This window comes from Protopterus annectens, chromosome 9.part0 (genome assembly GCF_019279795.1).
Source record: "Protopterus annectens isolate FY-2018-M chromosome 9.part0, PAN1.0, whole genome shotgun sequence".
NCBI lineage: Eukaryota > Metazoa > Chordata > Ceratodontiformes > Protopteridae > Protopterus > Protopterus annectens.
The window spans coordinates 889,822,846-889,842,006 of record NC_056743.1 but is presented as its reverse complement, the minus strand read 5'-3'; the positions used below and the strand labels follow the sequence as shown (position 1 = coordinate 889,842,006).

At 37.6% G+C, this 19,161-nt stretch overlaps 1 protein-coding gene across 3 annotated transcripts in view; it reads left to right on the top strand.

Annotated features, from left to right (window-relative positions):
* Positions 1-19,161, top strand: part of STAC3 (SH3 and cysteine rich domain 3) — a 385,666-nt gene that overhangs the window by 189,304 nt on the left and 177,201 nt on the right. Inside the window, exon 1 of one of the 3 annotated variants that reach the window (XM_044083625.1) lies at positions 14,795-14,813. The exons of the other annotated variants lie outside the window; for them this stretch is intronic. The gene's annotated coding sequence lies outside the window, so the exon portion shown is untranslated. Of the gene's footprint in view, positions 1-14,794; positions 14,814-19,161 lie in introns of those variants that run through there. 3 annotated transcript variants of the gene reach the window in all.

Sequence of the window (19,161 nt, the reverse complement as noted above, 5' to 3'; positions counted from 1 at the left end):
TATATATATATATCTTTATATTTATATATATATATATATATATATAGAGAGAGAGAGAGAGATAAATATTGTAATATTGTAAGCCCTGATAACGATGGGATCATTTGGTAGTTAACAAAATTAAACTAGACAAGTGTTGATTATACAGCTGAGATTTGGACTGACTTTTGGCTGGCTTTGTTTTTTTTCCTTTACGTGAACCATTCTCAGTCCTCACCTACTCACCCTTAAACTGATAACAAACATGCACCTCCCTATACCTTTCATGCTACTGCTTTATCTTCCTCGGATATCCATGCTTCTGACATCAAGCTTTATCTGTGAGATTGCCATCAATGGCAGCAGATAAAGTGTTAAGCATATAGTCTTGCAAGGTGAATAACTTTTGTTGAGGTACTGAAGTTAACATCAAAACCTGTCGTGTACAGTTACACACAATTTACAAGTGATTTCTACCATGATTAATAAACTGAATAAATAGCTCGAAGAACTACATTTCCGCTACACATTTGTAAATCAAACTGCTACAGAGACAGTCACTACAGGGATCTTAACCTAGCCTCTGACATGAACAGGTCATGCTGGAGAGATAGATACATCTCCCACAGACTGCCACTTCTCTGGAACAAGTTTCCAATTCATGTGAAACACAGCCCCTCCCTGACCCTCTTTAAAAGCAACCTAGATCAATGGATGGGTGACTGCAAATTCACTCCTGGGGTGGTGCCCATATCCTTCCTGTACAGAGGAAGCAGGTGTTAACTACCATAGACCCTTACCTCTGTGAACTTCACTCATCTAACCACCATCATTTGGGGTAGTGTGGGATAAATATGGATTGGCTTGTAACAGCTCAAGGGCCATTAACCTACTAACCTCCTATGAACCTGTGCTGGTTTAAACATTACATTAGGCTGGTAGACTAGTTGCTGGATTAAACATTACATTAGGATAGTAGGTTAGTTACAGTGCAGCTGACATAGCTGCTGCTGATGTTTGCTGGATTAACATTAGGATGAGTCATATAAGGAAAAACAGAAAAAAAGATAAATTCATGAGAACAGCAGAGTAAAGTGAGGAGCTGATAGCTAGGCTATGATGAGGATATGAGAAAAAAAGATCAGGATGGGAAAGGTTTAAAGACTGGCAGTTGGAAATTATAGCTCTTTATTGGATGTCAGGGCATACCACGTATTTTTGCAGCTTTTGCTCTGTGTATAAAAGTATTGGGAGTTCCTTCTTAAATATCTGCTGGTCGTATATGTATGCATTTTAAGTGCAAGTTTATTCCATAACTGAGGAAGATAATAATTAGTGGTTATATTAGGGATCTTATTAGATGACTTTTAAATACTATGCTAGAGAGAGTTTGTTAGATTAATTTTAAACCTAACTTGACCCTTGACCTGTAGGTCCTGTAAGCACAATCATTTTGTTTCCAAACAAGAAGAAAAGTAGAGGGACAAGGATGGAGCCCTGTATGACAGTGGAAGAAGTAAGCTGAAAGTGAAAAGTGTTTTGTTCCTAGACGACTCTTCTGTTCTTTCTATGAGGTAATTATGAAATCAAGCACAAAAGTTACTATCTAACACTATCTGATTTAATCTATGCATAAGTAGCTTATGTACAGCAGTGCCAAGTCCTTTGCAGATGCCAGGCAACATGTCAGCTATATTGCCTCTCTTGTCTGTTTTAGATGTGATGTAGCTGATATGTTTTCTGCAAGGACTAAGTAACTTTATTGAGAGCTGAGTCTATGCAGTGACCTGACTGGACATCATGTTGGGATTTGATAAGTACATTGCATTGGGTGAGGAGTTGTATAAGCTGCTTGAGCAACACAGTTTCAAGACTTTTTGCTGATGTATCCTCTGTTGTAACAAGATGGTTGTTCCCAGATATAGACATGTCACCTTCATCATGAACAGGAATCAGCCTGCTACTTTTCCAAAACCAAGCTTCTTTTTCCTTAATGCCACTATTTATCAAAATGCTAATCGGGGATGATGGTATAAGGCAGTTAGCTTTATATAGGCTGGTGGGAGGTTATCAATAGAGGGAAACCTTGTTTTCTTTTTTTTTCTGGTAAGGTGACTTTTTTTGCAAAACTGATGGTTATAAATGAAGAACTTAAGCTGAATCCCAAGTATTTTGAGCATTACTGTTAAATCATTTACTGCTCAAATTAAATCTATAGAAAAGGTGATTACAGGGTTAAGGTGTGCAGGTAGTAAGAAGAAATGGTATTACTGCTGCTTGATTTCTCTAACAAGCTGTTTAATCCTTTCCAGAACTTGATTGGATGCTCAAGATTATTTGATGCAAAGTACTATATAATGTTTTCTTAACCTGCGTAAGTTCATGCTGGCATTTATTTCTAAGGGCATTAAAAGTATTATGCAGGTGTCCTCCTTACTCAGACTTAATCTTCCTCCAGGCTGTATCCCTTTCAGACATCAGATGCATTGATATTACCCATGTAAAGGACTCTTTGATTCTAATGTATCTCCTAGTAGTATTTCTATTTAAAATGTATGAAGCTTGCTAGAAAAGAACTTGGCTACAATATTAATGTTCAAGAATGAATGTAGTATGGTGCAGTTAACTGAATTTACTTTCTGCTTTAGTCCGGTGCAGTTGGATAGCAGTGTCAGCTCACAGCAAGAAGTTCTCTGGTTTGATTCTTAGCTCAGGTGCCTTCTGTGCAGAGTCTGCATGCCCTCCCTGTGTTTGCATGGGTTTCCTCCCACATTCCAAAGACATGCAGGTGGCTTGCACACTCTAAACTGGCTATATGTGTGAGTGTACATGGAAGTGTGTGGTACAGAAGAACAAATATTGCAAGGCTGGCCACCTGATGGTGTGAACTTTGACTCTAGACGATTGCCACTGTTGAAGTGACACCTCAACTGCATATGCAAAAATGAGAAAAGGGGCTGTGGATGGATGGATGGATGGATGGATGTAGTCTGGTAGTTGCTGAAGAGGATTAAAGCTCTTGCAGCTAGTTCCTGTATAAGGGTTTCCTTCCACCTCTTGTTTGTTTGCTGTGTGACTTCGAGCAAGTCATTTGACTAACAATGTTCTTGGGTCACCCCTGAAAAGGGACATTTACATCCAGTGGACTTACTCAGTTGACAGATGTATGGAAAAATAAAAAGTGTCAGCCTTATGAGTCCCCTGATGTGCTTAATTATGGAATGACTATTAGGTATATTATGTATCTATGTGGTATGGTTGGGGAGATGATCACTTATCACACCTCTACAGCTATGAAGTTTATGTAGAGAGTTTAGTAAGCACCCAGTGCAGGGCATCTGATTCACTTGTAATCTTGTCTACATGAGTGGTCTTAGTCATTAGTTGGGGGTATCCTAGAGCTCTGCAGTCAGTGATACCTTCTATGTTAGTGTTGTTTTGGAGAGAGGTATTAAAAATTTTAGTATGGTGACATTATTATGTTTCAAAATAGGAAACAGTAGGTGAAAGTATCATATCTGTAGGGTTTGGTTTGAAATACGTGGATGTAACTTTTATTCATCATGGCTTCTGTGCTTTGTATCAGTGGTGATGATGGAGTGGGTTTGGTCTGATTTACTTCAAGCCTTTAAAGGAATGAAAGAGTTGGAAACCATAATGACAACACTTCTCCCTTACCTGCTCCATACTTTCTATACATGTTAGTTATTCTGACTGAATTTTGCATATTGTTTATAAAACTTGCTATGTTTCTGAGACTTTAACACAGAGGGATAAAAGGAAGAACTGCATTTACAGACGACTCTTATCTTGTATAGACTTGTAGCATGCTGGTGAAGAAGCCTGATTCTAGCTTTGTATGTTATCTGTGTCTGTCGTTCTTGCTGAAGGCAGTGCTGTCATGCTAGTTCAGTCATACAGAGATAGAATGAAATTAAATTAGAGAAGACTAGGCCTTTATGAAGCATTTGGAAAGAAAATAATAGCTGCAGATAATAAGCAAGGTAGCATTTCCTTGTTCTAGTCCTATTAGGGAGGTGAGGTAGATTTTGTGTTTATAGTCCCTGAATTGCTATTTTGATGGAATATAGATTGTTGCTTTGTGCTATGACATATTACAGCAGTTGCTACAAATGCAGTAATAATAATGAAGTTTTAAGGTGCTAAACATGCTAATGTGCTTAAGATGTGTAGAGCCACTTAGGAAGCACTGAAGTACAAAGAAATGATTGATATGTTAATGAGTTGTTGAGGATGCGAGTTAGAGCTGGTGTGTTAAGGAGCAGTTGGTGAATTAAGGAGGAGCAGCTGTACTAGTTACATATTGTCTGTACAAGTTCCAGTATACTAAGGAAGTATTATGCAGCTTGTGGAAATGCAGGGATATTCCAGTAATGCTGGCATGTTATGCCTGTGGTAACAGTCTGTGGAAGTGATGGTGCATTAAAGTAGTGTTGGCTGTGGAAATGCAGGGATATTCCAGTAATGCTGGCATGTTAGGCCTGTGCTACCAGTCTGTGGAAGTTTGGTGCATTAAAGTAGTGGTGTGGAGTTTAATCGTGTTAGGGTACTACAGGTAAGTTGAGCTGCCCAAGAAATGCTGGGCTGTGGTATAGGAATGTTGCAGTGCTAAGGAAGTGATATCATGCTGAAAGCATACTAAGTGTTCATGTTCTGTGTAATAATGTGATGCTAAAGAAGGGCAGAGCTGATGGGAGGGGTGGGAGGTTGGCATAATGGTTTAGGTATTTACCTTCAGACACCAAGGTGCATGGTTTGATTCTCAGATGGGGTAATTGGCTAGGCTTAAAATGTCCCACAGGTGCAGTTAGCCTAGTACTAATCTATGAATCTATGAATCTATGTAGAAGCATGCCAGTTTGTTAAAGAAGTGCCTCAATGCTAAGGCCGTGCTGGGATACTATAGCAGTGTTGGAGTGCTGAGTGTTGAGGTCCCATGGAAATGCTGGGCTGCTAAGGAGGCATAGGTGTGCAAAGGCTCTGCTGGGATACTATAGTAATGTTGGAGTGCTGAGTTTTGGGGTCCTATGGAAATGTTGGACTGCTAAGGAAGCACTGATGTACTTAGGCCATGCTGAGATACTATAGTAATGTTGGAGTGCTGAGTTTTGGGGTCCTATGAAAATGTTGAACTGCTAAGAAGGCATAGTTGTGCTAAGGAAGTACCTGAGTGCTAAGGCTGTACTGGGATTCTACAGTAATCTTGGAGTGCTGAGTGTTGGGGTCCTATGGAAATATTGAGCTGCTAAGGAGGCATTGGTGTGCTAAGGAAGTACCTGAGTGCTAAGGCTGTGCTGGGATACTATAGTAATGTTGGAGTACTGACTTTTGGGGTCCTATGGAAATGTTGGGCTGCTAAGGAGGGGTTGGTGTGCTAAGGAAGTACCTGAGTGCTAAGGCTATGATGGGATACTTTAATAATGTTTGAGTGCTAAGTGTCGAGGTCCTATGGAAATACTGTGCTGTAAGGAGGCATAAGTGTGCTGAGGCCATGCTGGGATATTGTAATAATGTTGGATTGCTGAGTGTTGGGGTCCTATGGAAATGTTGGGCTGCTTAGGAAGCATTGGTGTTCTCAGGCTATGCTGGGATACTATAGTAATGTTGGAGTGCTGAGTTTTGGGGTCCTATGAAAATGTTGGGCTGCTAAGGAAGCACTGGTGTGCTAAGAAAGTAGTATCAGCTGTAGAAGAAGATGGAGGCCGGTGTCACATGACTGGCAAGTTCTCACCTAGAATACTGCATATGTGTATAATGTTTGCAACTAGAAGTGTGTCAGTATGGTTTGTGATGTAAAATGCTTGCGACTAGGATTGTGTCAGTGTGGTTTGTTTTCATTTATATAAATGTATAATTGCCTATGTAGTAAGTGATGATTTAATAAAGATGTTTCTTGTTTAAAAAATGGAGTAACTAAATAACTGATGTAATATTAGATTATATGATATATAGCAATATATGTGAGGTATAACATTTGTTATGTTAATATAGCTTGATTACTTTTTTATGAATGCAAATTTCCCTATGTCACAAGTGATAATTCAATAAAGGTGTTTGAAAAAAAATAGAATACTGAGTATGTTGGAGGGATTCAGGTACCGAAGGTTGCAGACTTGAAGGACAGTAGGTGCTGTCATGCCAGCTAACATGGTCATTACCAGCTGAGTCTCTTAACCAATGAGGTATAGCCTACTAGTACCATCCAGTACATTTCATTACCTGCTAAGGGAAGGTCAAACAGCAGCAATTTGCTAAGTTAGCTATAATAGCAACTGAAATGTTGTTCCTATGTGCTCCCACTGGCAGTTTTTTTACATTTTGGAGGATTAATATTCCTGATGGTGTAACACTGACTGCTGAGCCCACCTGGGTGTGGTGCAGTGATACAAAACATGCATGGTTCATGGCAGAGTGCAACAAAAAACAACTCTCAAAAATTAAACTGATGATCACAAGAAAAGCGATTGTGATGGTATCACTTATTCTGTGGGAGTAAGCCCACACAACACCATGCAGAGCTAAATTCCTGTACCCGTGACCTTTGTATAATCAACTCTATGGTCACTGCAGCTCAAGGGGAGGACAAATATCAGTTGCAGTGACCTCTTTCAGTTAATGCACATATTGGCAGGTGCATATTGTCCAGTACCTGGAAGTCACGCAACTTAACCAATCTGAACCTCATTAGCAGTTCTTTGAGAAGAGAACAACTCCACTTGGTGGACCAATGAAACGAAAAGAAAGGAGGGGAAATACCATTAAATGTTTTACTTGTGATTTTTATGGTAAAAGAGCAACATACTGTTTAGAATGCTGAGTGTATAGAAACAAAGAGCATATTATGAAACTGAGTGAAGGGGTGAATCTAAGATATGCAAAAAAAAAAAAATACTTCTTTCACTGCACTGGATTCCTGGATAAGTACTTTCCAGTGTTCCAAAATGCATGAGATGCTGACAAGGGAATCTTGAACTGAACAGTAATGTAAGAGATAAAATGTAAAGAAAAATGTTCACATTGTCTGGGTATATTGCTTATAATATGTGTTAAAAATGCAGTATAGTAGATCATGTGGCCTGTCTTATTTATTTACGGGTCCTGTGATGCAAAGGGATTAAGCCTTGACTGCAACTCTGATGACACAGGGCTGACTACTGATCCATCTACTGGAGGAGCTATGAGGAAAGATGGGAGTCTGAGGTTATTGTCTGCTCTCCTGTCATTGGCTGAAGAGGCAGCTTACTGACCTGACACCCAATGGAAGATGGGTCTAGCCCTTCAGTTGCTGCAAGGATGAAGGATTACCATTTAACTAAAAACTGTAGTCATTGCCTAACTGGGTTTACCTTTAAAACCTCGAATCACACTTCTGCGAGTGGCCATATCCTCGCATCGTAAAAACGAAACTGGAAAAAGCGACAGTTTCTAATGTTCAAAAAGCAGCAAATCGAACAGCCGATTCGCTGTTTTTCGAACATGAATGTCGACAACAAAAGTATATGCCATGTAATGCAGGGAGGCAAGCCCCCCTGCACTCCCCCCTTCTTTATTATTCTAACTCTGAGATCGCACTACAGCGGGGAATGGAACCATTTCCAACTCTCCACTATAGTGCGCGCTGCCCCTAAATGTCGAATGTGCAATGAGCGACTCTCACTGTGCATTCGCTCATTGTACATTCGAACCGTCTTCCGTTTGAAGTTTTCAGAACTTGAAAACTGTCTTTCTAACATTTGACGGTCGCCCGTGTGCAATACGCACATGTAAAGGTAAACCGCCTAACTGATGTCCTCCAATAATCAGCTTTTGCATACAGGAAACAAGTAGGCCTATCAGGTTATGGGAAGACTGATAGCTGGCAAGCAGCAGGATACAAATAATATAAAAGAACCATTTCTGTCCTTATTTTCTTTGTTATTATGCCTGGTGGTGTAGTTGAGTTTTTTGGGCTAAGTAATCATAGATGACGTTTACTTAGATATGGGAGAAAAGGTGAAGTTCTTAAACATTCACTTGGGGGTTACAAAGTCTGCATCACACAACACTTGTCTTCCACGACTACTGTCCTTTCTCTGAAATTAGCTACCTGGAATCTCATTTCATTATTTGTAGTTGCAAAAAATTAAATAAAACATAAAAAATATAAAGAATTAGACATGTCTATCTTGTGGAAATACAACATAAGTGTACTTTAGTTTGGAGGACATGTATATGCACAAAGTTGATCTTGCTTTACATAATAAGCTTACACTGATTTGTTCCCATTCAGCTTCTGTTGTTTGTGTTATTACCATTATGCTTTTTGATGACCTTTTATCAAAGATATGTGGCTTACAGTTTGTTCAGCTGCAAGCAAGCAACAGCAATCGATACAATAGAACACCAATACCATTGTCAGTGATACTATATGTGAAACAATTACAAATGACAGCAGAATGTTCTTTGATATTTTTAGCTCCATGCTGACCTGTAAATATTCAGACTGAAGGACAGGACTGTCAAAATACTTTAAGTAATTAGATTATCATGTGTGTCTCTGCATCAGTGAGTTTGTGAGCATAAGCAAACACAAAGAGCACTTAAGAAGAAGTGAGTTACTTGCAGTGTTATCTTTTAATGTACTAGTGACCATTTGTTTGGTGCCATCCATAGCCTTAATATTATCATTTAATGTACCAGGACTAGTTGTGTTTGGTGCCATCCATAGCCTTAATATTATCATTTAATGTACCAGGACTAGTTGTGCTTGGTGCCATCCATAGCCTTAATATTATCATTTAATGTACCAGGGACTAGTTGTGTTTGGTGCGATCTATAGCCTTAACATTATCATGTAATGTACCAGGACTAGTTGTGTTTGGTGCGATCTATAGCCTTAATATTATCATGTAATGTACCAGAACTAGTTGTGTTTGGTGTCATCCATAGCCTTAATATTGTTATGCAATGTACCAGGACTAATTGTGTTTGGTGTCATCCATAGCCTTAATATTATCATGTAGTGTACCAGGACTAGTTGTGTTTGGTGCCATCCATAGCCTTAATATTATCATGTAATGTACCAGAACTAGTTGTGTTTAGTGTCATCCATAGGCTTAATATTGTTATGCAATGTACCAGGACTAATTGTGTTTGGTGTCATCCATAGCCTTAATATTATCATGTAGTGTACCAGAACTAGTTGTGTTTGGTGCCATCCATAGCCTTAATATTATCGTTTAGTATAACAGGAGCTAGTTTTGTTTGGTAACATCGATAGCCTTAATATTATCATTTAACGTGCTAGGACTAGTTGTGTTTGGTGCTTTAAGTTCTAGAAAGCTGGTGTACATGTTAGGAACTGTATACTATAACAAGATCAGGCCTTTCTGCCTCACAATACCCTGTTTCTGTCACAAAATTCAAGATGTGCTCATATAAAATTATCCTTTCTGGTTAGTTTGGAGTTCACTAGACATGACTAAAGAAAAGCCAGTAAGCTGAAAAGTAACTTATGACTTATGTTTCCTGAATTTTTTGGTTACAGAAAGCTAAATGAGTAGGGAATGTCCCTCAGTCCCTGTATGGGAGGAAAAGACATTTACAACCTCCCAACTAAGTCTAATAAACTCTGTGGTTTTAGCACTATGAGACAGTTTCTCGATCTTTGTGGGCACTTTCAGTGAGTGAAGGAAGGGGCAAGATGAATTCAATGACTCACTCCTTGGAGCATTTTCCTTCAGTTAGTCATTGTGTTGTATGAATTTAGCTAAGCATGTTCATGATTTGTCTACCACGTGTCTTGTTATTAATGATACTACAGTACTGAGTACTTGGATAAAGGCAAGTCACAGAGTTGAACACACATCTGAGTAAATATCCATTGTTTTCTTATTTTGCTGTGTTAGTCCTGTTTAGAATTAGGTAGCTGATGCCTTTGTGGGGACAGAAAATCTTTTGTAGAAGTGAGAGGTCAGCAGCTGTGAGAATATATACAAATGTCCAGTGTAGAGGGCAGCATTTGAATTCTTGGAGTACAAAATTAGATTTTTTTGTATAAAGCCCTGTTGTACCCCAATAATTTCTGTAAATAAATTTTCCCCATTTTTTAGACCATTAGACATTATATAGACATTATTAGTACAGCAGGTTTTGTATGAGCATACATTTTCGGAACAATAAGTAAGAAACTAAATCAACTATTTTATGAGGGACAGGGCAAAATATATGAGGCAAAATCAGGGATATTCTGCAAAAAGGGCAGTTGAGGGCTAAGCTTAGGCCACAGCATGACACAAAGGAGAACAAGCCTGAATCTATGGTATCCCGGTCATTTGCCTATGATTTCTACTTCCAACGCAGCGGCCGCAGCTGTTTAACATATGTTCTTGCACTGCTACTGGCAACTGATCAGCAGTCACCATTGGTGAGGCACCTTTTTATTAAACACTGGGCTAGATATTTTTTCTTTTAACATGTTCATATTATACTCAGAAACACTTGTGTCAGGAAAGGGAAATGGAATGAATTTTCACTTAGCAGTTCTTTTTCAACACTTAAATTTTGAAACCAGCTTTCATTCCTAGCAGTGAGCTAGCCAGTTTTTTTTTCAAGAGTTGTTTGCTGTTAACTAAAATATTGTAAACGAGAGAAAAAAATTAAAGCTGTGTGTTTGCATCCATATATAAAAGGAACTGGGTTTTCATGTTTCACTTTTCTTTCCTTACCCATGTAGACAGCAGTATGTTGTTCTGTGTCAGTAGTAATACAGCTGACTTAGTCTTTTTATACCAACTGAGGTCTGAATGTTTGATTTTGTGACCCATTATTTAAAATGTAATATTTACTAAATAAAATGCAGTGAGTACAAAGTATAAAAACAGCACCTTTTATGCACCTTCATAATTGCAAGGTTCTTGTTTTTAATGTTAATAAGGCTGACATTGTAAAGTGGTCTTGTTTTTAATATAACATTTATGCTTTACTTCTGCTTCTGGCTTACATGTATTCAGGCACACATGCACAGTAGTTACCTATCACTTTCAGAAATTCATTCTGCCACATGTGCACAGAAGCTGTGTATTTATGTAGACAGATCCACACTCCTGTATGCATACAGCACGTGTGTATTGCAAGAAGTACTACTTGAAGGGCTTGGGAGCAGTCAGCCTTCCTTCTTGGCTGGCAGTGTGGGAACATTCAGTGCATCCCAAAGGTATTAGCTGAGAATCCTTTTTGTCTGTTTTTGAAATTTAAAGTAGAATTTTTTTGTTTTATTTTGTGTTACTTACTATACATCTTAGTGATTGCTGTTCAGCTACAGTCTCTGAGCAGGAATTTGTGTTAGCATTAGACACAATGCTCTAATCTTTTCTGCAGTTGAGGATCTGGCTGCTTTATGTCCTGCAACTTAGGGGGTGATGTCACTGACTATCTTTCCCTCCTAACTTTGCAGGTAGTCTAAATATATGGGTATGATACTCTGACCAAGTACTCTGATTTACACCATTATAGGATTGGGCTTCCTATCATATTTCTTGTATCACTGCTCCCTCCCTCAGGTCTATTATGACCTAGCAGACCTCACCCCTACTGAAGCCTACTGTACAGGTAACTATACAGTGAAGCATTGTCTTCTTAAAACACTTTTCTAAGAAAAATATTCCAAAAACAGACGTTAATAAACTCTGTATGCAGAAGTATATGCAGAGAAACATGTTATACTCTGAGGTCTATGAAAAGGCAAACATGCAGATCCCAAAAGATGACAATGTAACTGTCCCCTGTACCTTAACATGAAAACCTGGTTTCTACAGCTCCATCCCAAGACTATCTAGGATTGATCAGATCAGCCTGTGACTGGTACTCTTCTTTTATCACCACAATGCTATGCCACAGACTACATGTAATGAATAACGATATTGGTACACATAACCAAGGAACACGCTGCTTCATGCATTCCCCCTTCAGCCAGTGACACACTGTGGAACTGAGCAGATGGCTACTTCAGCTACTGACTAACCTGATCAGCTAACATATTTTTGGAGTGGGCTGCAAAGCAGGACGCTTCTTTATTACAATTCATGGTATAATCACTGGACAAACAGAGTTACATACCTCTCAATCTCTTACAGCAAGAAATCTGGACAATGCCATAAATAATAGGGTGGGGGGGAACAAAAGCCCAAAAATAACATAATTTTTCTGAAGGGTATGAAGTCTGAAACTCAAATGTCTGCCATTATTTTCTGACTTCTATCCTGAATGATTTGCCACTGATTTGCCAGAAAACCAAAATTTTATGAGAAATAGACCAAAAATATGAGTCACAAATGTGGACATTCTGCAAAAATTGGTACAGTTGAGAGGTATGCACAGTTACCTCAAGGTAGTATTTGCTGAGTCCCAAAGTCAGTTATTGAATCACATTATAATAATACACAAATCAGTAAATTACAACAGTTCCCTTAACCTGTGCTTCACTGCTTTTTATGTAAGTATGTGGGGAGGGGTGACCTTTTTATAATATGCATACTTTATAATGTGTTGCATCCATTTCAAGTCTCAAATTTAATTTTGCTGAGTTTGCATATCACTGGCATTAGATCATTAGCACACAGAAATTTCTGCTATTTGTTCCCGAACTCAACAACGTCCCTTTCCACCCTAGAAGACAACGGGTCTATATCACTTTGTCGAAACGGCAGAAGTTCGAACACCATATGTTCCAACTTCTAATCTCGAAGTGCAAAATCATCGAAGGCTTAGAACAATGATTTTTTTCCCAGGGAAAAAAAATTGCTGTTAGAAGAAACACATACACAACACAAGCACACCAAAAAAACAGCAATCCACACACATACACTTAAAATCCTAATCTAATCCTACACTAAACTGTACATACACTACTATCCATCCACTTACCTTAACCCAAACCCTAAGCCTAAGGTCCGTCACTATCGCACACTCACCTGACCCGTGCCCTAACCCTAACCCTAACCCTAAAGTCTGTCACTATCGCACACCCACCTCACCCGTGCCCTAACCCTAACTCACCTAACCCACGTCCTAACCCTAACGTCCACACAATCGCACACTTACCTGAACCTGACCCGTAACGTTCCACCATAGTGCTGAAAATCGCGAAGCCACAGAAACGGCCCACCAAATTCTTTCCCTGGGAAAGAATTTGGTTTTCCGTGGCTTCGTGATAATCAATTTTCGAACTTCACAGTTCAAACATATGGTGTTCGAACTGCTGAAGTTTCGATGAACTGATAGGAACCCGAAGACAACAGATCTTTTTTCTTCCTCTTGGTTTATCTAGTGATTTGCGGTCATTTCCAAACCCATGCTGTTATCATGACATTAAAAACAGTCACCATGCTATTGGAAAAAATATTCTTCCTTAATAAGTTTTTATTATAGAGGCAAATAGTCAAGTCTTTGTCTTCTGATGTAATATCATAAAGTTCCTCACTAGTCTGTACTTCCTGGAGTGTCACTGATGATGCTTGTGTATATGCATGTATAAAATGGGTAGAAAACCCCCCATATGTCGTAGCAAGATATTCATTAAAGTATCACCATAAAGGTGTACTACTCCACCTTTTCCCCTTAAAATTCATTCTGAAATAATCCACTAGTATAAATACAATCTGGAGGGTTAAGCACATCAGGCTATAACTCTTTTTTACACTGATTAAAATGCTGTGCATGTGTTTTTATATATATATATATATATATATATATATATATATATATATATATACGCATGTGTGTATAAAACAGATCCTTGTAGTGAGGTGCAGTAGTTTTCCGGCCTTAGGGGTTAAGATGGCTCCCACCCTTAAGGAAAAAAAAAAACACAGGGAAAACTGGTAATTTCTGAGCATCAAAGATGCCGGCTGAGACTACTTAAAATCAGGAAAAACAAACCACAAAATGTAAGCAATCTCGGTTGAGGCTTCAGAGTAATCAAGCACTTTTAACTTGTATAAAAATCAATACATTTTATTGAAAATGACGATATTAAACATATGAACGCTTTATAGACACACACACATACATACACTGGGATGCTATGGAAATAAAACTAGCATAAGCCCCAGAAATTGCACTAATACTGCAAGGGGTCCATTAAACTGTATGACCTTGGTAGAATATTAATTATAGAACTTTCTTTTTTTTAACTGTTGGAGGAATGATGCGGGTGTAGCCGGGAGCTCAGTTCTGGCAATACAATGTTTATATTGACTTCACTTAAGACCAAAGTGGTGAAACTACTAATTTTTAAATCTGAGCTATTAAATAAAAATATCCAATGACAAGATCATGAGAATTAGCATATGCACACGAGTAAAATCTAAATAAACTGTATCTGTTTGTTATGTTAAGGCCGCAAGATTTTCACCTTTTTATTTTCTGAGTTTTTCTCTCAAAGATAGAAGTATATTTGTGTATGTGCAATTGCGTGTGTCTGGGTGTGTTTATCTGCATGCATATTTGTAGGAGAGACAGTACAGCCATGTGTCAATTTAGACGTCAGTGATTCTCATTGGAATTTAGTTATACTCAGCTGCACCATCAAGGGTTTAGACTTTTAATCCCTTTTTCACCTATTTTTATCATGCAGATCTAGATATGATCCTTCCCAACACCTGTTTGTTTCCCTATAAATGTAGTAACTGTCAGTCATGGTACCAGTGTATTCAAACTGCATTTGAGATTCTAGTCTATGTGTTGTATTTGATATCAGAAGAGGACAAAACTGAGAAAATACCATAGCTAATTGAACCAGTTCAACTATTCTTGCAGCACAGTTCATTAATAAGGTACTGCAAAAGTATTTTTTGTGTTTATTTATGATTAAATACGAGTAAATCCCCTTTCTGTGTTTAAAGTTAATTACTGGAACTCGAAATGTGCACAGGATGGAAATCAGTGCTTTATTCAATTTCTTTCTATTAGTTCCTTAACAATACTGGTGTTAAGAGTCAGTGTTCAGTGTAGACGTGTATATTCCCATTCATCATACCAGTATGGAAAGCTGTTATCTCTGCAGTAAGAAATCAGTTGTGTTACTGTTTGACTTCTCAACCCACTTCCACCCACTTCATGTTTTCCTAAGAAAGATATGAGATGAGCTATTCAGAAAAAAAAAACCTATTCTTGCAGCACAGTTCATTAATAAGGTACTGAGAAAGTATTTTTTGTGTTTATTTATGATTAAATACGAGTAAATCCCCTTTCTGTGTTTAAAGTTAATTACTGGAACTCGGAATGTGCACAGGATGGAAATCAGTGCTTTATTCAATTTCTTTCTATTAGTTCCTTAAAAATACTGGTGTTAAGAGTCAGTGTTCAGTGTAGAAGTATATATTCCCATTCATCATACCAGTATGGAAAGCTGTTATCTCTGCAGTAAGAAATCAGTTGTGTTGCTGTTTGACTTCTCAACCCACTTCCACCCACTGCATGTTTTCCTAAGAAAGATGTGAGATGAGCTATTCAGAAAAAAAAAAGAAAGAAAGAAAGTAGTGTTGAGCCGTGCAGCCTACCCAGCAACAGTAGGGCAGTTCTGCATTTCCTTTGCATAAGTTTCTGAGGTTTTAGCTACTTTGAAAAGTTTTTACTGCTGGTGAACAATTTGTCAGCAGATATTAGAACACACAGTGCAGTGTGCCGGTGGGGGAGGGGGGCACTACTTTTTTAAGCCCTGACATTTCATGAGTACTATTGACACATTACATCTATGTTTGTACCATTTGTGATACGTCTTATACAACAATAGAAAGTATTAAAACATTGTATAATCACTTGTGGCAATAGAAAGTTGAGTGTAACTGTGAAGGGATGTACTTATTGAAGAGACAGAACTTTTCTGTCAAAAATCAAAATGATGGGAATTCTTAAGCGTTCTTTTGAGGTCTCACTTGTCCTTTGTTTTAATATCTAGTTACAACAAAATACTTTAAGCACACAAGACTTCCTGTGTCTACTCACTGGATTTATACTGAAAATTCTGCTGGCCTGCATATATTGTGAATTGTTTAAGTTGACATCCATTAGCTTATATTTCAGTTGACTTCCTTTAGCTTATATTTCAGTTACCATAGACCATTCTTTGTTTTTATAAGCTGTGCATTTTCCTATTGGATATGCGTTTTTGTGCTGTTTCTTTGTTATATTCATTTTGTATATTGGTTTATTTTGATGTTTGATGATTTACATATGATTGTTTTGATATTTGCTGGTCCTATAAAAGTATCTTTATAATTTAAACAACTTGCTGAATTTGCATATAAATTCCAAGCCAGCACAAAAAATACAAAACTACGGGGTTAGGTCTTAATATCCCATTACAGTATTAAAAACAACAAAATATGTTGTAACCCTTGTATATATTTGTAGATCTTCTGTAAAGTTTCCATGTAACTATAAAGTGCTGAAAAGTGTACATCAAATGAAATATCTACAAGTCATATGCTAACAGCTTCAAATCACACCTCTTACTTGACTTGTAAAATGTTAAGGACACCGCAATTCAGAATGGTTTAGAGTTCTTTCTTGCTGTCATTATGTTGAGGGTAGAAATAAAACTTCAAAAACCAAATGTCACATTTTGCATTTGTTTCTATAATGTCACTAAATACTATGAAATATTTTTCATTGATTGTGTGATTTGGACATTATCTCCATTTGCTTGAAAAGCATATGTTTATATTCATTGATAGATGCACCTTATTAGTCGTGAAAACTACTCATTTTAAAATCGTCTGCCATGTACTGCGGTTTGTTCTGAAAGATGCAATACACCACAAAAAAGAAGTAAATCATGTTTCATGCAGAATGCAAACACAGGATTGTGCATGAAAAGTTTTAGTACTGTTTTGCTCGTTATGAATTCATATTTTTATATCAGAAGAGAACCTCATGCATTAAAAGGGTTGCTTTCAGATAAATAATGATTACAACAAACTGATCATGCTTCCAAAGTTGCTTGCATCATTTTTTGTGTGCTTAAAAACTGTCTTCTAAGACTATGCTTTTATATGCAGAACAATTCAAAAAGATGAACTTAAGCTGAGGTTGCTTATTGTTTGATGACATCCTTTTTTATATGAATGAAAATATTAAATAAGGCTGTTTTCAAATGAAAAATTAATACTGAAAGTTAATCTTTTTTATAGAAGCAGTGTTCTTCATGATAAAGAAAACAATTTGTACAGTACAAAAAAAATCAGAAATATAAGAACCAGACTAGATATGACTAGATGTGAAGTACTTGCATCCATTTTCCTAACCATGACAAAATATTCATGGAAAAAAATGTGTTGTATAAAATCCTCAGACTCATTAAAAAAAAAAAAAAAACATTACAAACACAGTACAGAGATAATGCCGGGTCTAAGTTTACACATCGAATAACAATTTTAGTGAATGGCTTCTCAACAAACGTTGAAATCACTGAACATGCTTATCTTCAAAAATAATTCATTGAATGGCCATAGTTGGCCCACATCGTGAATGGTAATAAAAACACCTTATAAACCAAGGTGGGGGGGGCTCTGCCCCCACACCCCCCAACTATACACATATACAAACTCCGAGATCGCACTACAATGGGGAATATATAAAAGGGTTTCTTTAGCTTACCTTATGCATTGCGGTACTTCCTGGTTGTTGGCCAACTATGGCCATTCAATGAATTATTTTTCGAAGATAAGCACATTCGGTGATTTCAATGTTGACTATTTATGTTTACTGATAAGTCATTCACTGAAATTGTTATTTGATGCGTGAATGTAGACCCGATAATGCCCAAGTACACAGTCCTATAACTGTGGTATAGACACAAGGCAGAGTTAGATGAGAAAAATGTACATCAGTATATACGCATGGCTGGATATTGCTAGGAACAGCTGTCAGACATTCAGTTGCTAAACTTGTAAAACAAAGCAATTGTCATTAGGAAGTTATGAAACTAAAAAGTATAACCAAGTTACTGGGTAGCTGGGATCAAAAGTCACATTATCAAGTAATTGTGTTAGGAAATAAGGCAATTAGAAGTTAGGCTTTGTCATAATTAATGGAAGAGTGCAGAAAATACTGCAATGTCAAGCTGCACTGATAAAGCAAGCATTAATTGCATGTAGGGATGCAGATAGAAGCTTATATTTAATCCTAAAGGGAGTCTATAGTAGTTTATGAAGTGTATACGAGAAGATGGGGTCTGCACTTGTAGTCAACTAAGTTGAGGTACTGCATTTAAATAAAGCATTTCTACACAGTCCAGTGTTGGCATTGCATGTCTGTGCATGCACCCCCTCACCTAAACACACCTTCTTAGCACCACTGCTGAGACCACATTGCAATCCTGCATCATTCATCTTCACAGACTGGACATATTTCTGTGGCTGGCATTGTCTCTCTCTCTCTCTCTCTCTCTCTCTCTCTTTTTATAATTTAATTTGCTTACTGAGGTAGTGGGACAATCCAATACAGATTCATTTCAGTCACAGCCTGAAAGTTAGAAAAGGCAACAGAGAAAGTTTTGTCAAAGCAGTGCTTATGATGTTAGAATTAAGTAACCATTACAGATGAAGAGATAGACTAAAGTAGATATTTACATTACGATAATGGAAGCTTTGTAACACAGAGTATAATAGTTATATAAAGTAGAATAGGACTACTCACAGCTGTTACACCACAAAACTTATTCTGCTATTGTACATATATACAAAAGTGTAAGGAGGGATGGGCAGTAAGCGCAGTTGGCAGTGGTGATGGTGGGGGTTAGCAGTTGTAAGGATGTAGCTGAAGTGGAGGAAATGGGAATCATGGAAGTGGTTAACAAAGAAATGAATGTTTATTGGGAAGACAGAGGTATTTAGTGGAACTTCTACATCTGATGTGTTTCTTTGTTCCCTTAACTTATTAGAAGGGGTATTGGAGTGAAAGAAGAGTATGTGATAATGTACTGCACTTTTATTGGTGAGTTTATTTATGGGGGAATGATAGCAACATTTGCAAGTAGCTCTTTTATGTAAGTGGTCATGTGCATCTTTCCTGAATGTAGCATAAGAGGATAAGCTACTGAGCTCTGGAAGGAGTGAGTTTCCCCAATATCATCACATTATATTGGTATATGGAGACAAAATATAATTTTTCCTGAAAGTG